Source organism: Rhinatrema bivittatum, chromosome 5 (assembly GCF_901001135.1).
Source record: "Rhinatrema bivittatum chromosome 5, aRhiBiv1.1, whole genome shotgun sequence".
In the NCBI taxonomy this organism is placed as follows: domain Eukaryota; kingdom Metazoa; phylum Chordata; class Amphibia; order Gymnophiona; family Rhinatrematidae; genus Rhinatrema; species Rhinatrema bivittatum.
In genome coordinates, this window is record NC_042619.1 from 76927893 (window position 1) to 76954488 (window position 26596).

The window sequence follows — 26596 nt, forward strand, 5'->3', positions numbered from 1 at the left end:
GAATGCTCGCGACACCTACTGCGAGCAGTTTATGAAGGCTTCAAAAATGCTTCTGCTGTGGCTGTTGCAGCTCGTAGGTTAGCATGACTCAGAGCTAGTGCTATCAGGGAAGACCTTCATGACAAGCTCGCTAATCTACCCTGTACTGGAAACAATTTGTTTGGAGAGAGGTTCCACGACACTGTTACCCAACTGAAGGAACAAGCTGTAGCAGTCCAATCATTGACGACACTATTTTAGAAATAATCGGTGACAAACATTTTCAAGGCATCCTTACCGTTCCTTTCAGCCTTATAGAAACCCTTCATACCAACCATATCAAAGGCCACAAACACAACAACAATCACAAAATAGAAGAGGCAAGCCACAAACCTAAAGACAGCAGGCTCAGCAACCCTCAGCCCCCATTAAATCAATGCAGTCTTTTTAAAAATACAGCCACCACTACTACATCAAGCACCCCCGGGAAGAATTACACAACACCTCCCTGTGTGGGAGTCAATAACTTCAGACCGCTGGGTTCTCGATATAGTACAACAAGGTTATCAACTTCAATTTACCTCAAAACCCCTTCTCCCTCACCTACAGATTCGATCAACAAAGAAGTATCATCCTCAACTCGGAGAAGAGGTCGCCACACTTCTGCAGCAGCAGGCAATCAGAGTTGTTCTGCAGACAGCCCAAAACACAGGATTTAATTCCCCATATTTCCTCAATCCCAAGAAGTTGGGAGGCCTCCGTCCAATCCTGGATCTCTGAGACTTGAACAAGTATCTAGTCAAAGAGAAATTCAAAATGATGTCCCTCAAATCCATTCTACCCCTCCTACAACCCAACGATTGGATGTGCTCAGTAGACTTGAAGGATGCCTATACACACATTCCCATCCATCTGTCCTCGTGGCACTACCTCTGCTTTCAATACAAGCATCAACATTACCAATACAAAGTTCTTCCTTTTGTATGATAGTGGTGGTTCACTTACGTCAGAAAGGAATGCTAATCTTTCCATATTTGGACGATTTGCTAGTAGTAGCTTCGAGCCCAGACAAGTTACTCGAGCAACTTCGACAATTAATAGATTGCCTGAAGAGGACTGATAATCAATAATCACATATCGAACTTGAACCCAACTCAAATTCTACAATTCATTGACGCTCGCCTAGACACTACATGCAACAGAGCATTCCTACCGGAGGACAGGAGACACGAGATGTCATCTCCTGCGAATTCTCATCCACACACAAACCGACAGCAAGGCAAATCTTGACAGTCTTGGGTCATATGGCAGCAGCCATCTTCAGTCCTCAACACCAGACTTCACATGCGTTTTCTACAATGGGGATTGAAACGTCAATGGAAACAGTACTCACAACCATTGACGAAACGCTTACTACTCACCTCAGAGATGACAAAGGACATCAATTGTTGGCTCAAGGAATCTACGCTATCCAAAGGAGCGTTGTTCAACCCACCTCCTCACAATGCAGTATTTACTACAGATGCATCTCGCAGGAGCTGGGGAGCACATTTGGACTTTCTCGAGACACAAAGACTATGGTCTCCTCAAGAACAAAACTTACAAATAAACTTATTGGAACTTCGAGCAATACGAAATGCTCTCCAAGCATTCCAATCCCATCTGCAGGGACGCAGGGTGATGGTTGACACTGACAACCAGGTGGCAATGTTTTGCATAAACAAACAAGGACAGTCCGATTCGTGGTCCCTATGCCAGGAAGCCCTGCTGATCTTCCAACTAGCTCATTAGCATTCCATTCATCTGCAAGCAACTTACCAGGAATAGCCAATACCAGAGCAGACCGCCTGAGTCAGGTATTTTATCCTCACGAGTGGACCCTCAACCCACACACAGCTCAAGGTCTAATTCTGCAATGGGGAATTCAAACAATAGATCTCTTTGCAACAGAAATGAACACCCAAGTCCCTTGTTTCTGCTCACTTTGGCCCACTCCCAACAGAGTGGTGCAGGACACGTTCCTGATTCCTTGGAAAGAGAGCCTAATGTACGCCTTTCCACCCATACCGCTCATCACAAGGACTATTCAAAAATGTGTGGCAGACGAGGCACAACTGATCCTCATAGCACCCGCTTGGTCCAGACAACCATGGTACAGTTATCTCCTATGCCTCTCCATCACAGACCCGCTTCGTCTACCAAGCCAACCAGATCTGTTGATCCAACAACAAGGAACACTTCTTCATGCCTCCCTTCGCTTGACAGCGTGGAGATTGAGCGGTTCTTATTAGAAGAACAAGGCATACCTACAGCAGCCCAACAGGTCTTGCTAGAGTCCAGGAAACAATCAACTAGACGCAATTACAGTTTCAAATGGAGACGTTATTCCGACTGGTGCACATCTAATGGAATCTCCTAGCTGGATTGTTCTCTGGAGCTGCTCGTAGACTACCTTCATATGTGTTATACTTCTGGCCTGGCGACTTCCTCGATAAGAGTTCACCTTAGGTTGATTGTGACATGGCCTGTGATAAGCAGCTATTGCACTATCTCTACCCTTTTGGTGTCTTGTCTTCATCAAGGGCCTCTTACATCTTCGTCCTCCAGTTGCTCAACCACCAGTTCCGTGGAATCTAAACGTGGTATTGGAACAACTGATGCTGCCTCCATTCGAACCCATGGATTCTGCACATATAAAATACTTAACTTGGAAAGTAGTATTCTTAGTGGCAGTCACATCTGCACGAGTCAGTGAGTTACAAGCATTAGTTCACTACGCTCCATATCTGCAATTTTACCACCATAAAGCAGTTCTTCGAACTCATCCAAGCTTTCTTCCAAAAGTGGTATCGCAGTTCCACTTGAATCAAACAATGGAACTACCAACGTTCTTTCCCAAGCCTCATTCAAACAGAGAGCGGATGCCCCACACACTTGACTGCAAATGTGTGTTAGCATACTATAAGGATAGAACGCACTCTGATTCCCGTTCTTTTCAACTTTTTGTCTCATTCAATTCTAATGCACCAGGACTTCCAGTATCTAAACGTACCATTTCCAGTTGGATAGCACAATGTATCCAATTTTGTTATACCAAGAAAAATCTAACCCTGGCATCTTTTCCAAACGCTCATCAAGTTAGCGCTATGGCAACATCCATAGCACACCTACGACATATTCAACCCATAGACATTTGCAAAGTGGCTACGTGGTCATCTCTTCACACATTCACCTCGCAATATTGCCTAGACCAGCAAGCAATGACGGATGCAAAAATAGGACAGGCTGTACTACAGTCTTTATCGTCTTTAAAAAAAAAAAAAAAAAAAAAAAATACTTAACCAATAAAATGGGAGGTTGACTACCACTACTATAGGATCACGAGACAATGAAGACTCATATTAAATAGCGTGATCGGGAGCTTGGGACTCCCATGACAGCATGGCTAATTCAGCCCTGCTATCAACGGGGGAAAAAACAAGTTTGCTTACCTTAAGCGGTTTTTCCGTAGATAGCAGGATGAATTAGCCATGTTGACCCTTCCTCCTCCCTGTAAGTCAAACCTTTCTTCTTCTACTGCTACGTCTAAGCTTAATTACAGACTGAGGAGTATCTGTTACTTTGCAGCTGCGCGTGTGTTCCTGCGCAGGAGAGGACACAAAACTCTAACCTCTGCTTAGGAAGCTCTGCCCCCTGGGCCCTGATGGACAGTTCCCATCACAGCATGGCTAATTCATCCTGCTATCTATGGAAACACCATTTATGGTAAGCAAACTTGCTTTTACAGTAAATGAGTTCTGTAGATCTGATTTGGTAATCCTGGCAGACTCCTTATTTCACCAGAGCTATCTTAATATGCTTAATATTCTCCAGTACCAGAGACTGAAATAGGTTGAACGGCATAGTAGGGACTAATTAGCTTTTTTAGATCACTGCCTTCTATTTTCAGATTGCTAAGAAACTTAATATAGTGCTGGTGATGGGGCATCCTGTTGAGCTCTTGGGTAGTTTTCCCCTCTGTCTTCTAGTAAGAGTGGCAGAACATTAAAAGCTATTATCTCCACTGTTTTCATGATTCTTAACATTTGAAAATCTTGTGTTAATTGAAAATGTTTTCTTAAATTGTTACCTACCTCTGAAAATGCATTTGATAAAATACATTGCATTTTAAAAAGTTCAGAGACTGCAATCTAAAAATAGGAAATACAGTAAAGATCATTATGCTTGAATCACATGTCAACACTGATTAAAGCTACACAGCAATGTAAAATTTCTTCTTAGAAGCTGAGTAAATGGCTTTTATTGCATGATGTACAATGTTCCTCAGTTGCTTCCTAACCAGTTCTCAGTACAGCACAGTGGCTTGGACATGTAGTCTTTTCTTCAGGTTCCCTGTTGACAGTAAAATATATTGTTGCTGCTCCACTATATTGTACTGTTTACAGTCCGAAGTGTAGCCAGTGCTTATGATTTGAAAATGCTAGATTGGATAAAAATAAAATGCTTCACGGACTAAGAACATAAGAAAATGCCATACTGGGTCAGACCAAGGGTACATATTGAACATACATAGTTTAAAAGAAACATAAAATATTCAATAACTATACAAACAAAATAATCATCAGCTCATATATAGTCTTATCAAGCCCCTAGTGCTTACTTCCAAATTAAAGTGAATTTTTGCTGAGGTATTGCCTAACCATTGGCCACTACCTGTGAATTATTAAATTTAAAAAAAAGTCAGCTTTTCTGGACAGACTGTAAATCTGAAGGAAAGCTGTGAACATGAAGACCAAAGAGAATTGTAAGGAAATTAAAGAAAATTTGATCTACACAAGAAAGGAAAAGGGTAAAAATATCAAAGTGCTTGGATATCCAAATGAGCACTGTTTGATCAATTATTAGAAAATGGAAGCTGCATCACACTGCCTAGATAAAGCTATCCCTTAAAACTCGGCATCACAGCAAGGAGGAGACTTGTGAGGGAAGTCACAGAGAGGACAACAATCACTTTGAAGGAACTACAGAGTTCAGTGGCTGAGACTGGAATGGAGGTGCAACATAAGATATGCCATACTGGGTCAGACCAAGAGTCCATCAAGCCCAGTATCCAGTTTCCAGCAGTGGCCAGTCCAAGTCACAAGTACCTGGATAGTACCCAAACATTAAATAGATCCCAAGCTACTAATGCTGATAACAAGCAGTGACTATTATTTATTGATTATTGGCAGATTATGGACTTCTCTAGGAACTTATCCAAACCTTTTTTAAACCCAGCTGCACTAACTGCCTTAACCACATCCTCTGGCAATGAATGCCAGAGCTTAATTGAGTGAAAAAATGTTCTCCAATTTGTTTTTTGTTTTTTTTAAAGTTTTTTTTTTTTTCAAAATTAACAATTACAAACTGTTCTCTGGTGATATAACAATCAAATAACATAGTGGTGCCCCACCCCATATTGTTCGGATTAGCATATAACATCTGAGTTTCAATCACATCAATTAAACCATAATCCACCAAAAACAAATTCCCTATATGATAAATGTGCTATGGAGGGCCCTCTTTTTACTTTGGATTTGTAGGATACAACATATAAAATAAACCACAAAACACAAACATGTTATAGGCCGACGTAGAATGATATATACATCAAGACCCATTAGGAAAAGGATTGCAGGAAGGGGCCCCAGATGGTTCGTTATGAGGAGACTCTATTATGCTTGGTAGCCGTGAGATGCTAATTGACAATTATGTAATTTTTCAACAACATTTTGAAAGAGATTGGAAATCCAAACAATTTAGAGTCAATAGCAATCAAGCAGCAATAAACACTTGAACACACATTTTTTGTTTGTTCACTCCTAAGAGGGGTATATTGAGTAAAGCTGGGGATTGGGCACAATTGATAGCAAAGAGGTTGCTTATCCATTTAAATATGCTTTGCCAATATTGCGCAACTCTTATCACATTGCCACCATCTATGTATAAAGGTCCCTTGCTGTCCACAGATGCCAGCATAGGGGGGATTGATTTGGGTAGATTATGTGTAAACGTTCTGGCATTTTTTTATACCATCGAAATATCATTTTATATTAATTCTCTTGCATTTATGCAGATACTGAGTACTTAGTGGCTGTTAAATAGATTTCCATATTTTAGGATCCAAAGCTAATCCCAAATCTGTCTCCCACTTTAGTACATGAGATGGCGTCTGAGAACGCTGGACATTTCATAAGCTATAGATTTTTGACATTATCCCACGTATTGTCAGCATGAGTAAAGTATGTTTCAAACAAAGATCTATTCTCTCGCATAATATTAGATTTTCGTATATGGTCCAAAAAGTGCTCAATCTGTGCATATGCAAGAAAATTGACATTTTCACGTAGATAAGCAGCTGAATTAGCCATGCTGTCTGGGTACGTCCTCCATGCCACTAAGTGGCGGAGCTCTCCATGCATGGTTAAGTCTTTCAGCTAGGTACTCCATCTTGTATATCGCTCGCTCTGCCTGAGGTACCTCAGTCTTAATTTTTCCGTGCAACAGAGTGCGCGGAGCTCACAGTGGACAGAAATGCCCTTCCACCCTTCGAAAGCACCTTACCACAGTAGATAGTAATGATTCCTATGACAATCAAGTTGCAATGTTTTCCATAAGTAAAGGAAGGTCAGGTTCTTGAAACCTCTGCAGAGTAGCAGTTCAGATACTAGAATGGGCTCATCACTGATCCATTCTTCTTCAAGCAACTTATCTTCCCAGAACACACAATTCCAGGGCAGCTCAACAGAGCAACATTTTTCATTCCCACGAATGGGAACTAGCTTAGAAGGTTGCGCAACACATTCTCCATATGAGGTCGTCCTTCCATCAACCTCTTTACAACCGAAACTAACAGGAAGCTGGAGAATTTTCTGCTCGGATTAGCTCCAGACGCATTCTTCATGACTGGTATCACGACCTACTCTCTGTGTTTCCTCAAATACCTCTCCACTCTCCTACAATCCAGAGATGCATTGGAGAGCAGTCTAATCTCATTCTTATCGCACCAACAGGGCCAGGACAGCCATAGTACAGTTATCGACTACATCTGTCCATAAGAGACCCAATTCCTTTGAGCAGCAATCCTAATCTGATGCAGGACAACAGATCCCTACAGTATCCTCTTCACTCCTCCCTCCACCTCACGATGTGCAGGTTGAACGGATCATCTACTGCAACTTTACCTTACATTCTTCCCTCCAGGACATATTACTGTCCTCAAGGAAGCCTTCGCCCAGACTCAACTACCAGAGAAAGTGGTATTGCTACACTCCCTGCTGCTCCACAATGGACACAGACCCTCTGCCTTGTCCATCAAAGTACCTTCTTTCTTACCTCTATCTCCTATTCAGTGAAAGTCTCGCCACATCCTCACTGTGAGTTCACTTAAGCATTATAGCAGCTTACCATACTCCTAAACAGACAGTCTATTTCATATCATTCGCTTGTTTCCAAGTTCATGGAAGGTGAACTACACCTGCATCCACCAATAAAGTAACCGCCAGTGACGTGGAATATTTACATAATCCTCAAACAATAGGTGCTTCCACCCTTTGAACCATTAGGGACTTGTCACCTTTGATACCTCTCATGGTAAGAACTCTTCCTGGCGGCCTTCACATCAGCAGAACGAGTTGGTGACTTTAAAGCCTTAATTCACTACTCTCCTTATCTGCAATTCCATCATCACAAGATGACCTTACGAACTCAACCTAAGTTTCTACCAAAGGTAATATCTAGTTTCCATCTCATCCAGACTATCACCTTACCCGTTTTTCCTCCAACACCTCATGAAAATGACAATGAGAAGAACTTACTTACATTGGACAGTAAGTGTGATTCCTGTCATGAAAGCCGTTATAACAAAAACAATAAATAAATAAGTTTTAAAATGTGCGCTTCCCTGTTGTATACAGTGCACCCATTCACCTCACAGTCCTTCGCAACTGTTTTTCGTTCATTCCTAACACCAAAAGACGTCCAGTGACAAATAGAAATTTTTCCATCCGGATGTCCAACTGTATATAAATTTGTTACCATAAACTATCGCAGTCTATCGGCAACTTCAAAGCGCATCAAGTAACAGATGTGGCGACCTTAGTTGCCCACTTTCATGAAACACCTATCATACACATCTGTAAAGAAGCGATGTCATCTTTACATACTTTCACATCCCATTACTGCTTAGGATAAGCAAGTTGCGGATGACGCGCTATTGGGATGGACTATCCTACAGAAGAGCACATGTACCTCACATAAACAGCCTCTATAGGAACTGTCTGCCAATACATTCCGTATTGAGCACAATAAACAAAGACTAATATCACCAACTGCTCAATACGTCAGCTGGGGACTCCCAGACAGCATGGCTAATTCAGCTGCTTATCTACGTGAAAAGAGCAAGTTTGCTTACCGTAAACGGAGTTTTCCATAGATAGCAGATGAATTAGCCATGCTGACCCGCCCGCCTCCCCGGACAGTTCTGACAGGGCATAACACTTGCTTTGATACAGACTGAGGTACCTCAGGCAGAGCGAGTGATTATATAAGATGGAGTACCTAGCTAAAAGACTTAACTATGCTTGGAGAGCTCCGCCACCTAATCTGCTATCTACGGAAAACACAGTTTTCGGTAAGCAAACTTGCTCTTCTCTGTGGTATACATGTTCTAACTCATCTGGCAGCATTAATTTCCCCATGAGAAATAAGTGCCCAAATGTTGTGACCCCCCTATGCTCCCACTGCCTAAAGGTGGTAACCCGCTGGAAATATGTTATAGAAAAGGGAAGACTGGTAATAGTATGAAAAGTTACCAACTAGCTTAGCCTTCCACTGTCTCCATACGTTCATCATGGCGCATGTTGTCCATGGCAGGCACTGCGATGGAAGCTAGGTATGAGTGGGCTGCCAAGGAAGAGCACTGAGCGACATCTCTCCAATTAAATGTTGCTCAATTTATGACCACTGTTTAATTGAATTAGATCGGTTCAGATCTGAGTGCTCGTAGTTGAGAGGCTGCATAGTACCACAATAAATTGGGCACTCCTAATCCTCCATTGGATTTAGGTGCATAAAGAAGACAGGCTGCCACCAGAGGGGGGGGGGGGGGGGGGGTCTCCTCTTCCATAGAAATTGCATAAGCTTTTTCTGCCAAGCTCCAATAAGAACAGAAGATAGGTAGATAGGGTTGAGAATAAATCTAAAAATTTAGGTGGTATGCTCATTTTCTATATTGCTATACGCCCAAGCCATGAATAGAAACCTCTACCCCATTGGTATAGATCTCTGTTTATTGCCTTAAGTAGGGGTACAAAGTTTAGAGTATATAGATTAGACATTTGCGATCCCAAATGAACGCCTAAATATTTCAATGACTATTTAGCCCAGCGGAATGGGAAACACTTCTTAATGTCAAGTATATCCGAGGCTGGCAGACTTGTTTAGCAGCTCAGACTTCTCAAAATTAACCTTAAAGTCTGAGACTTTGCTAAAAAGTTTTAATTGTTTCCACTCCAGCTAATGATCGTTCTGGTTCTGTCAAATTAAACATATGTTCAGCAAAAAGAGAAATTTAAAAATGGTAAGGGCCTAATCTCACGCCTCAAATAGCTGAAGTATTTCTAACTCGTGTAGTGTGAGATTCTAGGAACAACGCAAATAATGGGGATAATGGACATCCCTGTCTTGTTCCTCTATTGATGTTAGTCTTCTCCATAACTACCATTGACTTTCACCCGGGCCTTAGGAGTTTCATACAGCTTTCGTAGCCATTGGAAAAAAAAAATAGGGACCAAAACCCATGTGCTGTAAGATCTGGAACAAAAAAGACCAGTATGCAAGGTCAAAAGCCTTTTCAGCGTCAGTGGACAACAGTACAGATGGTAGATGTTCCTTGTTGATCCACCATATTAAATCTATTATCTTTTGCACGTTATTCGCCGCCTTTCATTGAGGAATAAATCCCACCTGGCCCGAATGGACTAATATTGGTAAAAATCCATTTAGGCGCTGTGCTAATATTTTTGCCAGTATCTTCAGATCTAAGTTAATCAAAGATACAGGCCTGTACGAACCACAAACCATTGGGTCTCTTCCCGGTTTAGCGATGACTGAAATACCTGCAGTATTGGAATGTCCAGAAAAAGAGCCCCTATTTCTTATAATGTTAGAGTGGTGAGAGGTTCGACTAATATATGAGAGAACTTACGGTAGTAGGCACTCGAGAGCCCATTTAAACCTGAGGCTTTACCGAGCTTAAGGGTTTTGATCGCTTGTAGGACTTCAATAGAGTTTTTATAGGGGAGTCCAACAATTCCATTTGGTCCGAGGATAGGGTGGGTAATTCTACTGACTGCAAGTATTCATCTATGTCTGGGTCATTTTATTGCTGAATCTTTGCTATATAAATTCAAATAAAATTCAGTAAAGCAATTCCTAATTTCATCAACCTTCACATGCATCTCTCCCCTAGCTTCTTTCATTTTGGTAACTATGCTCTGAGCTGTTTGTTTTTTCTATTGCTGTACGAACCTATGAAGGTGTTGACCTGATTTGTCAACACCTTCATAGTATTCTTGTTTAGCTAGAGCATGTGATAGCTGATTGTCATTTAACCTTTGGAGCTCTGTTTTACCATAAGCAGTTTATGATAGATATGTTCTGATTGAGTGCGAATATGTTGGTGCGCAAGATGTGCAATCTTACCCAAAACTTCAATACGTTTCTTTTCTTGGTCTTTTTTGAGCAAAGCTGCTTGGGAGATAGACATCTCATCACTGACTTTGAGCAATCCCAGATTGTTGTAGGTGAGGTGAGTTCTTGTGAATTTAATATGAAAGTATTCATCCAATGTGTCTTCCAAGAGCCTTCGAAAGGCATCTCTTAACAAAGATGCATTCAAATGCCAAAAGTGCTGACTTTTATCACCTATGTTAAGTTGAGCGTCCAGCCACACTGGAGCATGGTCAGACCAAGTGATATTATCGATTCCCATATTTGACAATCTTTGCCAATAGTTTTATCAACTAGGAGAAGGTCAATGCAAGAGTATGTTTTGTGCGGTGCAGAATAGAAGGAATACGATCGAGAAGAGGGGAATAAATGCCTCCATTAATTTACAGAGGCCTATTCCTCCATCAGTGTGAAAGGCTTTCTTGGTGCCAGTTGGCAACCTATTTTGAGTACCAGAAGGAACCCAATTATTGGTTCCCCCGGTCAAACAGTATAAGAAGGTTTTGACTAGAGGGCGTGTGTTTTCTTATTTCGCTCTTACTGAATGGAACAAACTCCGCTGATCTGAGGTTGCAGCAAAATTACAAGGTATTTAGGAAACATTTAAAGGCAGTCTATTTTCTGGATGCTTTCGGGGGTAGTGAGCAGATTCAGTGATATCAGTCAGGGGATTATATAATGGGATGCTTTCAATGTGTTGTATGGTATTGAATGTAAAAGTTCAGTTTCTATTATTCTATGAATGTAACTATTGTAATTTGTGCCGAACTGATCTATGGAGGTAGCGGAATTTATTTATTTATTTATTTAGCAGTTTTTTATACCGACCTTCATAGTAGATAACCATATCGGATCGGTTTACATTTTAACAAAGGGTAAAACTGAGGTAACAATTCTGGTAAATAATAGATAACAGGAAAAGGAATAAGTCAAAGTTACAATCAACAAGGTATGAAAAACTTGGAGGCTTAAAGACAAGCTGGAAGGAAGATAGAGGCAGGTAGAATAAATAATATAAGGAATATAAATAATATATAAATATATAAATATAATATAAATAATATATATAATAATAATATATATAATATAATATATATAAATAATATATATATAAATATATAAATAATATATATAAATAATATAAGGAATATAAGGAATTTAAAATAATAAATAAATACTAGGGCGTGGTGAGAAGCTAAAATCTCCCCCTGTTATAACCGATCCCTCCCCTTGAGACTCCAGGAGTTTCCTAACCTTTTCTAGGAAAGTGTCCTGATTATGATTGGGGGCATATAAGGACAGAAGTGTAAATATAATTCCTGCTGTAGTACTACATAATGACCCTCCTGAGTCAGAATGCTGTGCTAACAGCTCATGAGTTAAGTGAGAGGATATGAGAATACCAGTTCCAGCATATTTAGTGTCTCTTCCACTTGCAAATATTTGTAGGGATATTCTTGAAACTGAAGCAACTGCTTGTGCCTCTCCTGAATAAAAGCAATTGGGGGGGCTTTGCCCTAGCAATTCCTTGCGCAGCAAAAATAGTTTCCTATGGGTGTTGAGGCCTCATTTATGACAGTATCCAAAATAGAGTAAATTATGATGGGAATAATTATTTTGTCCAATAATATAAAAGTAAAAAATGAACTGAGTCTAGTATTCTCAATTAAGTTAAGCATTCCCGTATGCAGTGGGAACAAAATTCCCCAGCATAGTTTCCCCTTCCTGTGTTTCGCTTCTCCCTCTTTGCGAAACCCTCCACAGCGGGTGCCTTGCTGTAGCTAAGAAAAGATCCCGAGCCTGGTTTTCCCCCCCCACCCCCCCATTTCAAGAAAAAATAAAGCAACAGAGCGCCTGCCCATTCTGTTCCAAATCAAAGGAATAGCCCCTGAGAACACCCTTTGGCTTATAAAAAGAAAAATAATAGTTCTGGCACTTGCATGATTAAGTTCCAAAGCCTTTTAAAGATTGGCGTGGAGTAATTGTAATGATTGAGAATGATGACATTTGCAATTTTGTTCTGTCACAAGTTTTTTAAATACTTTCCCTAATATTGAGTTCACCTCAGATAAACAATTCAATGGTTCTTCACCTCCAGTCCATAGTGCCTGCTTCTTTCTCATTCGTTTTTCTCTGAAGCCTGTGGCCTCCTTGTTCAACTTGGCACCATTTTGGAGTCGAGTCAGTCATCACAGGAGCTGGGGCAGATGATGGAATCTTGAAATTTGCCATCAGTCCCGCTTTCTGAAATGCCTCCAATGCATCTTGTAAAAGTTTTAATGCGATGTGAAACTCCTTTATGCTGAAAAATAAAGCAAACAGGAACATCCATCTATAGTGTGTTTTGTTTTTTTTTGTTTGTTTTTTTTCCTTCTGTAAAGCTTCAATTACTTCCCTCAGCTCAAAACGCTTCCAAAGAGTACTAGGAGCCCAGATCGTTGTAGACAGATACTTCTCCCCGCCATTGCCAGAAATTTTGCTTTTTAGCTATTCTCAAGATGTTTTCCTTCTGAGTAAAGCTATGCAGATTGATAACAATATCCCTTGGTTTATTTCCTCGGCGCGGTCTGAGCGCCCTATGGGCTCTTTCAATTTGAACTTTATTTTCTAAATTTGAGTTATCAATCTGTTCGTCTGCTTAAAGTACAGAGCTCCGTTGCAGTAGAGGTGCAATCAGTAAATTCCTCTGTCTCGGGGATGCCACGCAGGTGGAGGTTAGCGCACCTCGACCAATTTTTCCAAATCCTCTCAGCAAGTGAGGCTAGTTCTGAACTCAGTTTTATTTTGAGTAGATATGTTCAGCATAACACTATGGGCCTCAGTTCGAGTATCCCGCTCATCTAATCGATGTCCTATAGATGCTAGGTCTTCACGCATGTCTGCTATAGATGCCATTAGTTCAGATTTGCGTTGCCTTATATCTGACCTCAGCTCTAAAAACCACTCCCGGAGTTCCGATCTGGTAGGAAAATCTGGAGATGTAATAAGATTAGCCTCAGTTATGCTGGATAATTCCTCCACGCCCTGCGAACATGGCTGCATATCAGAATTGATAGGCTCTCCGCCATCTTCGCCCTCCTCGTTTGATTCTTCCGGCAGTTTATGGAAGGAAAACTGCTTCAGATCAGCAATTCATTTCCTGGTAGCCATGGAAATGCCTCGCAGATGTATTTGCAAAGTCATGGTGTTCTCAAATTAATATTCTGACTGTTTTGGAATGGCAAAGATGGTTAGTGGGGTAGAGGCATATAAAGCTCATGTGTCCATTCAGTAGCACAGCGGAATAGCACACCCCTCCAATTTGTTTTAAATGTGCTACTTGCTAACTTCATGGAGTGACCCCAAACCTATTATCTGAAAGATTAACTGATTCACATTTACCCATTCTAGACTTTTTTTCATGATTTTAAAGACATCTATTACATCCTTCCTCAGCCATCTCTTGTCCAAGCTGAACCTCTTTAGGCCTTTCCTCATAGGGGAGCCATTCCAAGCCCATTGTCATTTTGGTCGCCTTTCTCTGTACTTTCTGCAGTGCAACTATATCTCTTTTGAGATGCAGTGACCAGAATTGCACTCAGAACTCAAGATGCAGTCTCACCATGGAGCAGTAGATGCATTATGATGTCCACTGTTTTATTTGCCATTCCCTTCCTAATTCCTAACATTGTTTGTTTGCTTTTTTTGACCACCACAGCACACTAAGCAGACTATTTCAATGTATTGTCCACTATGACTCCTAGATCTTTCCTGAGTGGTAGCTCCTTATATGGAACCTAACATACGTATCACCTTGCACTTGTCCACATTAAATTTCATCTGCCATTTAGATGTCCAGTCACCCAGTTTCACAAGTTCCTCTTGAAAATTGTCACAATCCGTTTGTGAATTGATGACACTGAATAATTTTGTCATCTGCAAATTTGATCACCTCACTTGTCGTACTCTTTTTCAGATCATTTTATAATTATATTTTAAAAAAAAAACAAAAAACACTGATCCAAGTACAGATCCCCAAGTCACTCCACTATTTACCTTTTTCTTCCATATCAAGAATGCTGCATACAACTGGTCTGCAGGAGAGAGTGACTAGAAAGAAGCTATTACTGAAGGAAAAAAACAGATCAAAGTACGTCTGGAGTTTGCCAGAAAATAGTGACATAGCTAAAATGTGGGATAAGATTTTGTGGTCAGATGAGAAAAATGGAGATTTTTGGCCAAAAGTCAATACATTGTATGGCCCAAACCTAACAGTGCCCATTCCAGAGCAAACACCATCCCAATAGTAAAGTAATGGGGTGGCAGCATCATGTTGTGGGGACGCTTTTCCTCAGCAGTGACTGTGCATCTTGTTAAAACTGAAAGATGATGGATGGTGCAACACACAGGGAGATACCGTGAGACAACCTGCTTTAGTTTGCTAAACTTAAAACTTAAGAGAAAGTTCACCTTTTAGCACAGTGGTTCTCAACCCTGTCCTGGGGACCCCCCCAGCCAGTCGGGTTTTCAGGATATCCACAATGAATATGCATGAGAGAGAATTTGCATACACTGCCTCCATAACATGCAAATTTTCTCTCATGCATATTCATTGTGGATATCCTGAAAACCCGACTGGCTGGGGGGGGGTCCCCAGGACAGGGTTGAGAACCACTGTTTTAGCATAATAATATCAAGCACAGGAGTGGTTGAAAAACAAAAAGGTGAATGTTCTACAAAAGGCAAGTCCAAAGTCCAGATCTCAATCCAGTCGTGAATCTATGGCACTGTTTGAAAATTGCAGTCCATAAGTGGCGTCCAACCAAACTGAACAACCTGGAGCAAATCTGCCAAGAAGGGGCCAGAATCTCACTCCCAAACAGTGTGCAAAACTGGTAGAAACTTACCCCAACAGACTTAAAGCTATTATTGCAGCAAGAGGTGGTTCTACCAAGTACTAGTCTGAAGGGGTTGAATACTTATGGAAGTAGCATTTTTCAGTGTTTAATTTTATTTTACAAAAAATACAGAGAAATAATTTAATTGTGACTTTGAAAGTTTACTTTGAGCATTCTACATTGTAATAAACATACTGACTGGAATCTGTGTAAGTGTCATTTGTAATCCACACATCTGCTGTCTTTTTTTTAGGGAGTTGAATACTTTTGCAAACCACTATAAGAACCCAATATCCACTTGTGAGCATTTTTGATCTAATGGCTTTTCTTGGATTGGAACAAATCGTCTAGGGCCTCACACACAAGTTAGGGCACACTTTGGATTTAGTACTTTTTTAAAATTTTTCTGTTGCAACCGTAGATCCTGTTTGATTGTAATCTTACATTTTTCCTGTGATGTGATGACATTTTAATATTTTGTAAGATTCCAAATGATAATGTGAGTCCTGTTACTGATCCTGCACTGAAAAGAGGTCACTGATCTCAAAAGACTGAATGATCTCTTGACCGTTATTTAAGGGTTTACCTCCTTTTTAATATTGATTCTTGATTAACTATGTGGGACTCTAGAATCCAGTAATGCTCTGAATAAGATTACACCTTTTTAGGTTTTAAACAGTCAAGGAAAGAAACCTGGAATTCGGGTTAATGCAGAGGTCTCCGAAGGCAAGCGTACCTTGCGTAAACAGGCACGTGTATAGCACCATTCACGTATGTCTAATGCACTTGCGACTTATAAGGCTCAGCTTGCTGCTTATAAAAAGTTAGATGATTTTAAGAAATCTTGTATCACACTTCAGTTGCAGGCTGCCTTTAATAATCTTAAGGTCCTCTTTTGTATTGTGCAAAATTTAACCAAACCCACTGATGTTTCTGATCCAGGCCCTAAGGGCTTTAAATGGAAACTTTAATTGTGATAACTTCATAAACTTTTTCAGTGATAAAGTTGCCAAAATCTCAGCCTCATTTTCATCCATGACACCTTGTTTTTTGGAGTTACTTAATGATCCATCTAGGTGGTCCTCTTTATAGACAGTTGTGCAATCTGAAGTGTCACAGGTCATTTCTTAATTGAATGCAGCATTTTGTCCATTAAATCCTTGAACTGTTTCCATATTAAAAGCTGTGAAAGAGAACTTTTGATATGGCTGAAGGCTATCTACCTGATATTCTTAAGTGGGCTTTCATTAGGCCTTTACTGAAACAACCTAGCTTAGACTCTGTGGTTCTTTCTAATTACTGGCCTCTTTCATCTCAAAGGTCATGGAGGCTCTTGTTTTGCAGCAGCTGTCTGATTTTGAGACCCATGGGATTCTTGATTCTTAGTTCAGAGATCTTAATTCAGAGATCCTTCTGCTCTCAAGCCTTGACTCAGAAGAAGTCTTGATAGTGATTGACAATATATGTTGATATGCTTCATCAGATTCAGTTTTTTGTTTTGGGTTTTTTTTTTTTACAGTGGGATCTGAGATATAGTACGTAAATGGTTCAAATTTTCTCTCTGGAAGATCTCAACAGGTGATATCTCATAATGATTGAATCAAATGCCATTGAAAGCTGTCTGGAATTCCATAGGGCTTAGCTATGTCAGCTTTGCTTTTTAATATCTATCTGCAAGCTACTGGCTGGGCTCTGTGCAGGCTACAGACTATATGCTGATGACATCCAGTTTTTCCTGCCCTTGCGTTATACCTGGACAGAAACTGCTGCTATCAGTTATGCTGGCTTCGGCACAATAAGCTTGTGTTGAATATAGCAAAAACTGAAATCTTGATTTTGCAATGTAATGGCATAACAAATTCCTGCTGCTATTATAGAAAAAATTCTTCCCTTGACCAACAAGAATAGCAATTATACCAAAAAATGTTGATTGCAAAATTACTTCTAACCCTATTCTTTGAGAGATATAACTAAGACATTTAAATCTCAATTTTGAAATTTTTATTTTTCCAATTTTTTGAAATTGGACCTTCATATCAACCCCAAGGTCCAATTTCAAAAAAATTTAAATTAATTTAAAAAATTTGAAAATTGAGATTTAAATGTCTTAGTTATATCTCTCAAAGAATAGGGTTAGAAGTAATTTTGCAATCAACATTTTTTGGTATAATAAATTCCTGCACCATGACTATTGACAGCATGGTTTTACATGTAGATGAATCTGTAAAAAGTTTGGGGGGGTTCTGCTTAACTCTAAACTTACCTTCCACAGATTAAAACTATGGGCAAGTTTTTTGTGGGCTTTTTTTTTTTTAAGCTGCATATTTAAGGGGCCTTAAATGTTAGATCAAGTAGAGTTTCTGCTTTTCAAGCTTTTATACTACCTTTGTTAGACTATTACAACTGTTTATATTGGACTTTGACTTCCAGCCACCACTCTTGGAGCATTGTAGCTATTACAAAACGCTGCTGCCAAATTGATTTCTGGGTGTAGCATTAGAGAGCACATTACAGCAGTCCTTTTTGACTTACATAGGCTGCCTGTGGTTTGGCTGGTGAAATTTTAAAACAGCATTACTATTACATAAACTTCTTCTTTTTTCAGATCTTTTCCCTGGGCCAATGCAATGCTTCATATTTATAATCCCACCTGAGCATTGCATTTATCTCGGAGGCTTATCTGTTCATATGACATGACTGGTCAAGACCAGAGAGGTTTTGGTTTTTTTTTCTGTTGCCACACCCAGGTTTTGGAATTCATAACCTAAGTATCTTGGTCTTCATGACTTGCACTAAAACCTTCAAGTCCTTGCTTATTTTCCATCAGTCAGGCTGAATTAGCTCTGATCTGTGGATGATGCCATCCTGGGGCACAGAATGGACTTGTGTCTCCAAGCTAGTAGACCTGTAAACTCTACTGAGCTTGTGCAGGAATTCCTGCGCAGGCATTGCCTCAAGCTTCTTCAGTATGTTTTTGTCCGAGCCCAGCCCGGACGTGTACTCTGTCTCACCAGATACTTTTTTCCAGAATTCTTTACATTTTTTTTTTCTTCAGTTTCTTCACTTTTAATTTACTTGATGCTCTGCAGCACCACAACAGCACTTTTCATTTATATATGTTAGTTTGTACATTGCCTAGAGCAGGGCTTCCCAAACCTGTCCTGGGGACCCGACAGCCAGTCTGGGTTTCAGGATGTCCACAATGAATATGCATGAGAGATATTTGCATATCCATGGAGACTCAGTATATGCAAACTTATTCATGCATATTCATTGTGGATATCCTGAAAACCCGACTGGCTGTGGGGTCCCCAGGACAGGTTTGGGAAGCCCTGGCCTAGAGCCTAGCAGCAGGTGATTAATAAATATTTGTTGCATGGTGAGATTTTTTCACTTTGAAGTATTGTATTGTAAAATATTATCTCTTTTTTTAAATGCAAAAAATTTCTTTTGGGAAATTCTCTGCATTATGATTGCCCTGCATGGAAACTAAGTGCATCTATTTGCACTAAACTATAATAGCTTTTTTCATTTTTAGCTGTGCATTTTGAACTTGTACACAATCATGTACTTGGTCAAAATTCCTTTTGTTTTATTTTTGTAATCTCTAGTTCTGTGATGGAGAATTACGACCATCCATATGTTCCCTTTTAGAAATATACTCCTTTTTTTTTTTTAAGTTTAGCTTCCCTTTTGGAAGCAAAAAGCTTGTTGCTAATTTTGTCTTTAACTGATTCCCTCTTTTAGACACCCACCCAACTTTTACTACTTTAGAATAATTTTTCTTTGTTTTGTGAATTAGAAACAATGAGCAAAAACTGAAGTCTGCACCAAGCCAGGTGTTTCTTGTTGGCAGCCTGTTCTCTAATGACTCTGGCTCTCATACAGCAGCTGCCTGCTAGCCTCCTTTGTATTGCCCATTGTTGCTGCACACCCCTTGTTAATGCACATGCTGCCCGGGGCAGATCCCAAGAATGACATCAACTTGCTTATCTCGGAAGCCTACAAACCTGATGCAGGGTCTTGCATCTGCCTGGCCAAGTAATTGTGAAGCAGCTGGCTTGCGATTGGTTGGCTTTCTGTTCAGTAATAGGTTAAGCAAAGACATTGCCATTCCATCTGTTCAACTATTCATTGTTCTGCTAGCCTGCGTGAGAGGCTGCTGCTGAAGCCCCATTAAGGAGTTGCTGCCAGAGCTGCTGCAAGGAACCTAAATATCATTTGTATTTTCCACCTAACGTAAGTATTTGCAAATGTCACCTTAAAATCAAGCAGGAAAGATGTTCTTACTTTTTCTCTTTATAAAGCTTGTTTTCAAAAATATTTTAAAATGCATGCATGCCTGAGGTTCATGGAAGAAATAGTGATATTTTATATAAATTAAAAACATTTGAAGAGTGCATTTTTTCATTTTATATCACTGAATCAGAAAATTCCACACTTTCTTTGCAGAAAAGGCTTTATAGCAGCTTTGAAAGAGCATGTGGTCAAGTGGTACAGCACAGCCAACTACTAGTGAAGTATGTTATGTGCACTGGGATGATTCCTCAGATTGCTTTTATGACTGTGTTTAATTCTATTCATTTAGTCTAATAGGATAGGTTATTTAGAAGCTGTTTCTATGTTACTTTAATTTACCAATTTAGACATTCAGGACTTGGGAACAAGCTGGGATAAGTTGTATCTGTTTGCCTAAATACAAGATATTTAAAAATGTGAGAAAATTATATATAATTTGTACCAGTGGAGATAAAATCTTTAGTCAGTGGAGGCTTTAGTCCTGTGAAAAATGTGGGGTTAGTTAAAAATTCAGTATGCATATACTTCTTCCCTAGAGCATATTCAGTGCTCTTATAGTAATACATTTTGTTAAATCTTTCTGAAAATTATAAGATTATGGGTAGTTTATGGAGCCATGTTTACATCTAGTACAGATTGCAGCTTTTAAGTAAATATGCAGCCACACCATACACATGGTATTGTAAGGTTGAGTAAAAATCTTGTGACTTTGAAAATAGTACTTGTTGCCTTATGCATGTGAGAGAAAAATATTCAACATATTAATGTATATTTTACTATGTTTTTTCATAAACAGGCTAAGTGTTAGCTCATATGAAAGAAAATCTTTGCCAGGATTTCAAGACTTCTCCTAGGGGAGTTTGGTGGGAGGAGGAGAGAGACAAAGACCCTCAAATATCAGTTGGGAGGGAAAGAGGGCACTAAAAGGGTTAAAAAGAGGTTTGCATTTCTACCACATGTGCTATTGTGTGAACATATGCATAAGTCTATTGAAAGTTTTCAGAAGATGGGCTGGCCACCAGTTGCTGGTCTCCTGCAGTTCCAGTAGACATCTGTTGCCCCAGAACATTAACCAATCTGTTCAATGGATCATCCTTCCTTTGTTAGATGGCTATGCAGACAACAGCATTTGCTAGAATACAGTGGTAATTAAATATATAGAAATTGCAACATTGTGTGTTTATTCCATATTCATTATTTTGATTACATTGTTTCTGTACCATTAATAGGAAAATAAAACTAAGGGAAAAAGTCCTGATGTACCTCTGGCATGTGAACTTTTGATAAAATGAAAATATATTTTGAAACAAAATTTAGTTTTGAAAAATATGCATGACTTGGTCTCTCCACAGTAAAACTTTTGGTGTACCTTTCATCCTTAGACGAGTATGCCTGTGCTATTTGCTAGTATATGAATATATCTATTCCTAGCAATATATTAAGAGATACTGTTAGAATAACGTAGCTGCATATTTTGTATGTAGTAACTGACTGCATTGTAAAAGAGAACATTTGGAAGAGTAGCTAATTTTAACCCCTTATCAGCCCAGACCTCATTACCAAAAGTGGCAAATTTTAAGCTCTGAAATTGAGGATGCAGACGGACCGGGGGAAGCCCTTTTTTTTTTTTTTTTTTTTTTGGTACTTTTGTCATTTGTACGTACTGAACTTTAAAGTAGTTAAAGGCTGTCGTATTTTAATATATTGTGAAATATTCCTATATATATACATTTTTTTATTTTTATTTTTTTACTATTCAGGAATATTGGATTTAAAGCTTACAGTTATTGCTCTTGGAGAAGCTAATTTCAAATAAATGCTAAACTTGATTGTCAGTAGGTATATTCTTTACTGCTTGGATTTAGCAATTTCACTACTTCAGCATTAAAAGCTGTCTGTAAATTTATTAGAACTACCACAGATTCCAGAATCTATTCTGTAGCTAAGGATAACATAAATCAATTTGTGTTTTGTTTTTCTAAAAATAAGTTCATCATATCTAGTGCCAACATTAATTTCCAGAGGCTCTATATATATATATCAGCAGATTGTATGTATTAATATATCTAATGCAGGTGTTTACTGTTGAGCATATTCTTTTTACTAATATGCTCATGAGCAGAGATTTAACAGGTGTCTGCTTTCAGATCACTTTGAACTCTTACAAAAGAAATCAATTCTATCCTTTTCTGTGCCTGTGATCTAATTCTTTATTGAATCCAGAAATTTACTGGAAAATATGTAGCATATGCTATGTATCAAAATTGTTCTTATCCATATTTTGTTTATGAACTAAACTCTTGCTTTTCAAAGCTGAAGCAAGAAAATGTTTGGGTAAAGTGCAAACCACCATAAAGAACAAGATAAAAATATCAACCAAATTAAGTTTGTAAATAAAATAAACTCCATTCTTAGTAGCTGAATTGCCATCACCTGGTAAAGTTTGTGGTTTCTACTCTAACAGCTGCAGCAAGTTCAGCAGCCAGTCCCAGGGGAAATGAACTGAGCACACACAGATGCCATCAAGTGTGTGTAGGACCACATAGGATTTACATGATGTCTAGAGGTTGCAAATGAAGCACTGTATTTATATTATAAATAGAGGAATTTTAAAACCCTTTCTTGCAGGCTGCAGGTGAGCTGCATCTTTTTCCCTTCCATCATTTTGATGCTGAATTGTGAAACAATATTAAATCTCCTAGTTTTCTCTAGTTTGGAATATTTTGTATAGTGGGCTTGAGTAAGTTTTTCTTCTCTTGTGTTAAACAGCAGAGCAAAGACCATGTGCTTGTTAACCTTTGTAACATTTACTCTTTGTATTATGTCGCTGCACACTTGTGTAAGAATAGACGTTAAGTTGGAATACTGTTAGGAAATGGTAATCTTCCTATTTTTTCATTACTTAATTCTTACATACATTTAAATATTCAGCTGCATTTTGTTTGTGTGTTTGGGATGTGTGCTTTTTCTGAGAAATTGTTCTGTAGGAAATTTTGTAGGTATTGGAGTAGTTTATTTTTTAATGTCTTTTCCCAACAGAAGTTAAATTGTTCAGATCCAGAGGTATTAATGTATTGCTAAATAGAGTTGGAGGAAAAGGTTCTCAAATTATAGAGAAATGTTCTAGTAGTTCAAAGAAAATATTTTGTGGTATACTAATCTGACCTGAAGCACATTATTTTAGCATATTTTGTTTATTTAAAAGAATTTCCATTTTAGGCAAGATACAGATCCAGTATTCATAAAACTTGCATATTCTATCTACTGTTATATGTAAGTTGACCCAAACTTTTTTGGGCAAGATTAAAATTGTTCTTCATTAAATATACATCCTCAGGTCAGAGCAGATTGCAGTATTTACAGAACAATGATGTCGGAGCTTCCAGATTGGTTTGGCAGCTGCATTGTTCTCAGAGAGTAAGCCAGACGCACTTAAGTCTCAGTCTCTTTCATGGGCTTTTGTTCATACCAAATTATTCTTTCACTGTGATAGTATACATGATGGCATGTTAAAGTAGTGCATCCTAGCAACTAAAGGATAGTTGCTAGGCAGCCTGGCTTCCAAAAGGTTTTTCTTCTGAAGATACTTTTTGGTGAAAGTGCTGCTGAAGGCCAGAGTTATTTCAGAATGGTATATCCTTTACTGGAATGTTTTTCGTGAATCGTTGCAAAGGTATGGCATACATATGCAGTACCGTATTAGTCTCCTTTTTTTTTGTGAAGATACATTTCCTGAACTTTTTATTCTGTGTATTGAAACTGTGCTTGACTTTCTGTTGCCCCAGAAATCTGTGCCCCCTTAACACTCAGGTCTCTTAAAATAATAATCAAATGTATGTTCATCTAGAAATGTCAAATTTAGATTTATAATTTTAATATATTTCTTAGACTTAAATTGATTGAAGTGGGGCACCACAAAGATACAAAGAATCCTAAATTGTGTTCATCTAATATCTTGTACCTAAAATCAGGACATTGGGACAAGATTTTTTTAGCCACACTGAAAATTTAGATCAAAACATTAATATTCTGTTTGTGGTAAACTCTAAATTACTTGGTTATATAGTTTCCATATTTTTATTTAGAACCGAAGAAACATATTGTGCACAACCCACACTTGTCTGGGAAACCCACGAGTTATTGTCTTAATACTAAAATTACTAAAGGTATCACCTACAACCTGTTTGACTTTTGTGCTAATACTGTTAGGTATTTACAAATGGAAATTATATTGGCAAATTAATAAACCTCACTTCTTAGAACTGATCATTTCAGTTTATTTACCTAAAGACCTATTGTATTGCCTGGACATAGGAAGGTAGTGTTGTACTGAAATTATTGTCTTCATTGTGTGCTGATCTCAGTATTAGAGTACTTTGTTAGGATTTTGTAAGGGTGCTCCTCCAATCTCCAACAATTTGACTGCGACAGACTTCTTGTAATTGTTTTTGTGTGATTGTCTGACATTTCACCCTATAAATGACCTGGAAGAGAAATTTCTTGAGTTATGGGTTTCAGCCCTCCTTTCAGTTTTGGTGATTTCTGTGCTAGTTATTTTGCACATTTTTCATACACCTAAACTAGAAAACATGCTTTACTTTTTCTTTGAATAATGCAGATTGTGTGGTGGTGATTATTTTTAAGATTCGTAAAAAAAACAAAAAAAAAACTGATCACTATAAACTTATTAAGATTTTGAGACTACATGAATTTTTAATGTAGCATTTAAGTTAACACTATAGCCTACAGAATACATATTCTTAATTTTACCACTCCAGCATTTAAATTAAAACACATAATTACAACTGTTTTAATGGATGCTACTGTTCTCCTCCTGAGTTCTAGTGTAGTTTTGGTAGGTTTTGACTTTCTGAACTGTACATGTAACGTGTTCAGTATAGTATACAGCTTTAACCCATTTGAGATTTGATTGAATACTTGTTACTTAATCTAAGTAATTATATAATCTGTTCTGGCATGTACAGTTCATGACACTTCCTAGTTGCTTTATTTAATAGCATTTGTGTTTACCAAAAAGTAAACAAAAATCTAATTTTGTTTATTAACCTAACAGTGACATTAGCCAGTTACTTTGACTTTATACCCATTAAGTTTCTGGTATAATCATTTACATGCAACTATTTCAAAGAGAATATTGATTAGCTCAGTTTTTCTATCAGTTGGTGGAATGTTTGTACCTTTTACAATTTAAGCTTTCTTTTCTGTTCTCTCTACTAAGCCCTCCCACCCCAGCAGGTCATTCCAAGGCAGTGCCTCAGGCAAAGCAGAGAAGACAAACACACAAAGATGAAGAAGTGAACAGATGTAGAGGAAGGGAGAGGTGAACACAAGGGAAAAAAGGGGAGGGGGTGAAAGAGGCAGACAAATGGAAGAAGGCAAGGAAGGGAGAGAGGAGGGGAAAGTTTGAAACAAAGGGAGTTCAAGGGTGATGGAAATTAGAAGACAAAAGGAGTGGGGAAGGGATTATAAAAGATGCTTTAAATATCAGACCAGTAAAATGCAGGAAATGTGGGAGGATATGTGAAAGGGAGTAAATTTAGGGGGTTGAGGGATTGTGGAAAGCAGTGAAATGTAGGAAAAGTGAGGATGACAAAGGAAAAAGTGGAAGGTAATGAAAAACAAATAAAATAAGGTTGGGGATTGATGTAGGTGGAATGTGTTTTGTGTTGTCCGTTATGGGAGTACTTGAGTTGTCTTCTGTTTGTACAATTGGAAATATGGTTGCAGATTTGTATTTTGCTTATCCTGCCAATATACATTAAATTACAAAAAAAATTGTAAACTTTAATTTTGAAATTATTTGAAAATGTTTCATTACTTTCAAATAAGGCCCATAATTACACTATATACTAGATAGCCTTTGCCTTTGTGTGAGTAAAAGATGTACATGCTCTTGTAATAATACCATACATTTCAGGTAAAAGGGAACATTGGACTGAAGAAACAAAACTAACTGAAATAAAATGATTTGTTAGGCCACTGGAGAGCCCTGCCTTGAATAACAGAATGACTTCTGAGTGGGGAGAGACTTATTTTTCCAATCTGTATAGTGTTTGTGACATGGGTAACCTTGGAAATTTAAATTTTGTTTCTGAAGCAACCACTGTGCAAGTTCACACTACCAAACTTGTGTTTCTCAATCTTTAAATAAGGAAGGGACTGTGTTTAGAGGTGAGAGTAATTCATTTTTAGGATTTATTTATTTTTTTAACCATAACTTCCTGGATTTTTTCCAAAGATCACAATCTGTTTAAATGGGTATTCACCCTAATTTTAGGATGATTACAAAGCTGCTGCAGATGCAGTATTTCAAGACTTCCAGCCCCTGCTGGAAGCTATGAGGTCATAGCATGTGCTATTTAAAGTCTCATTCCCCACCAGTGAAAGTGCTCACCCTCCAGTGCTGCTGATACCATGTTTCAAGTCCTGCTTTCTCATCCCCCAAGCAGCCAAAGTACCTATCATCTGGTACCAGAAATGCATTTGAAGTAGGCCCTGTCCACCAGAAGTACTTCCTAGCAAGTTCCCTGGCCCTGCAGAAAAGCAGAAGCGGAGTGCTGCAGAGCACAGGAGCCTCAGTAATCATGCTGCTGAAGGAGAGAGGAAAAGCCTAGAGCCGCCACCACCAGTAAGGATGAATGCTGTCGGAG

At 38.7% G+C, this 26596-nt stretch overlaps 1 protein-coding gene across 7 annotated transcripts in view; it reads left to right on the top strand.

Moving 5' to 3' along the window:
- The window catches only part of ZC3H12C (zinc finger CCCH-type containing 12C), a 168755-nt gene that overhangs the window by 51787 nt on the left and 90372 nt on the right, over positions 1-26596 (top strand). For 2 of the 7 annotated variants that reach the window (XM_029602481.1, XM_029602485.1), the window contains one exon: positions 26393-26574. The exons of 3 other annotated variants lie outside the window; for them this stretch is intronic. The gene's annotated coding sequence lies outside the window, so the exon portion shown is untranslated. The remainder of the gene's footprint in view (positions 1-26392; positions 26575-26596) is intronic. 2 more of the 7 variants (XM_029602482.1, XM_029602486.1) reach the window with 1 other exon arrangement.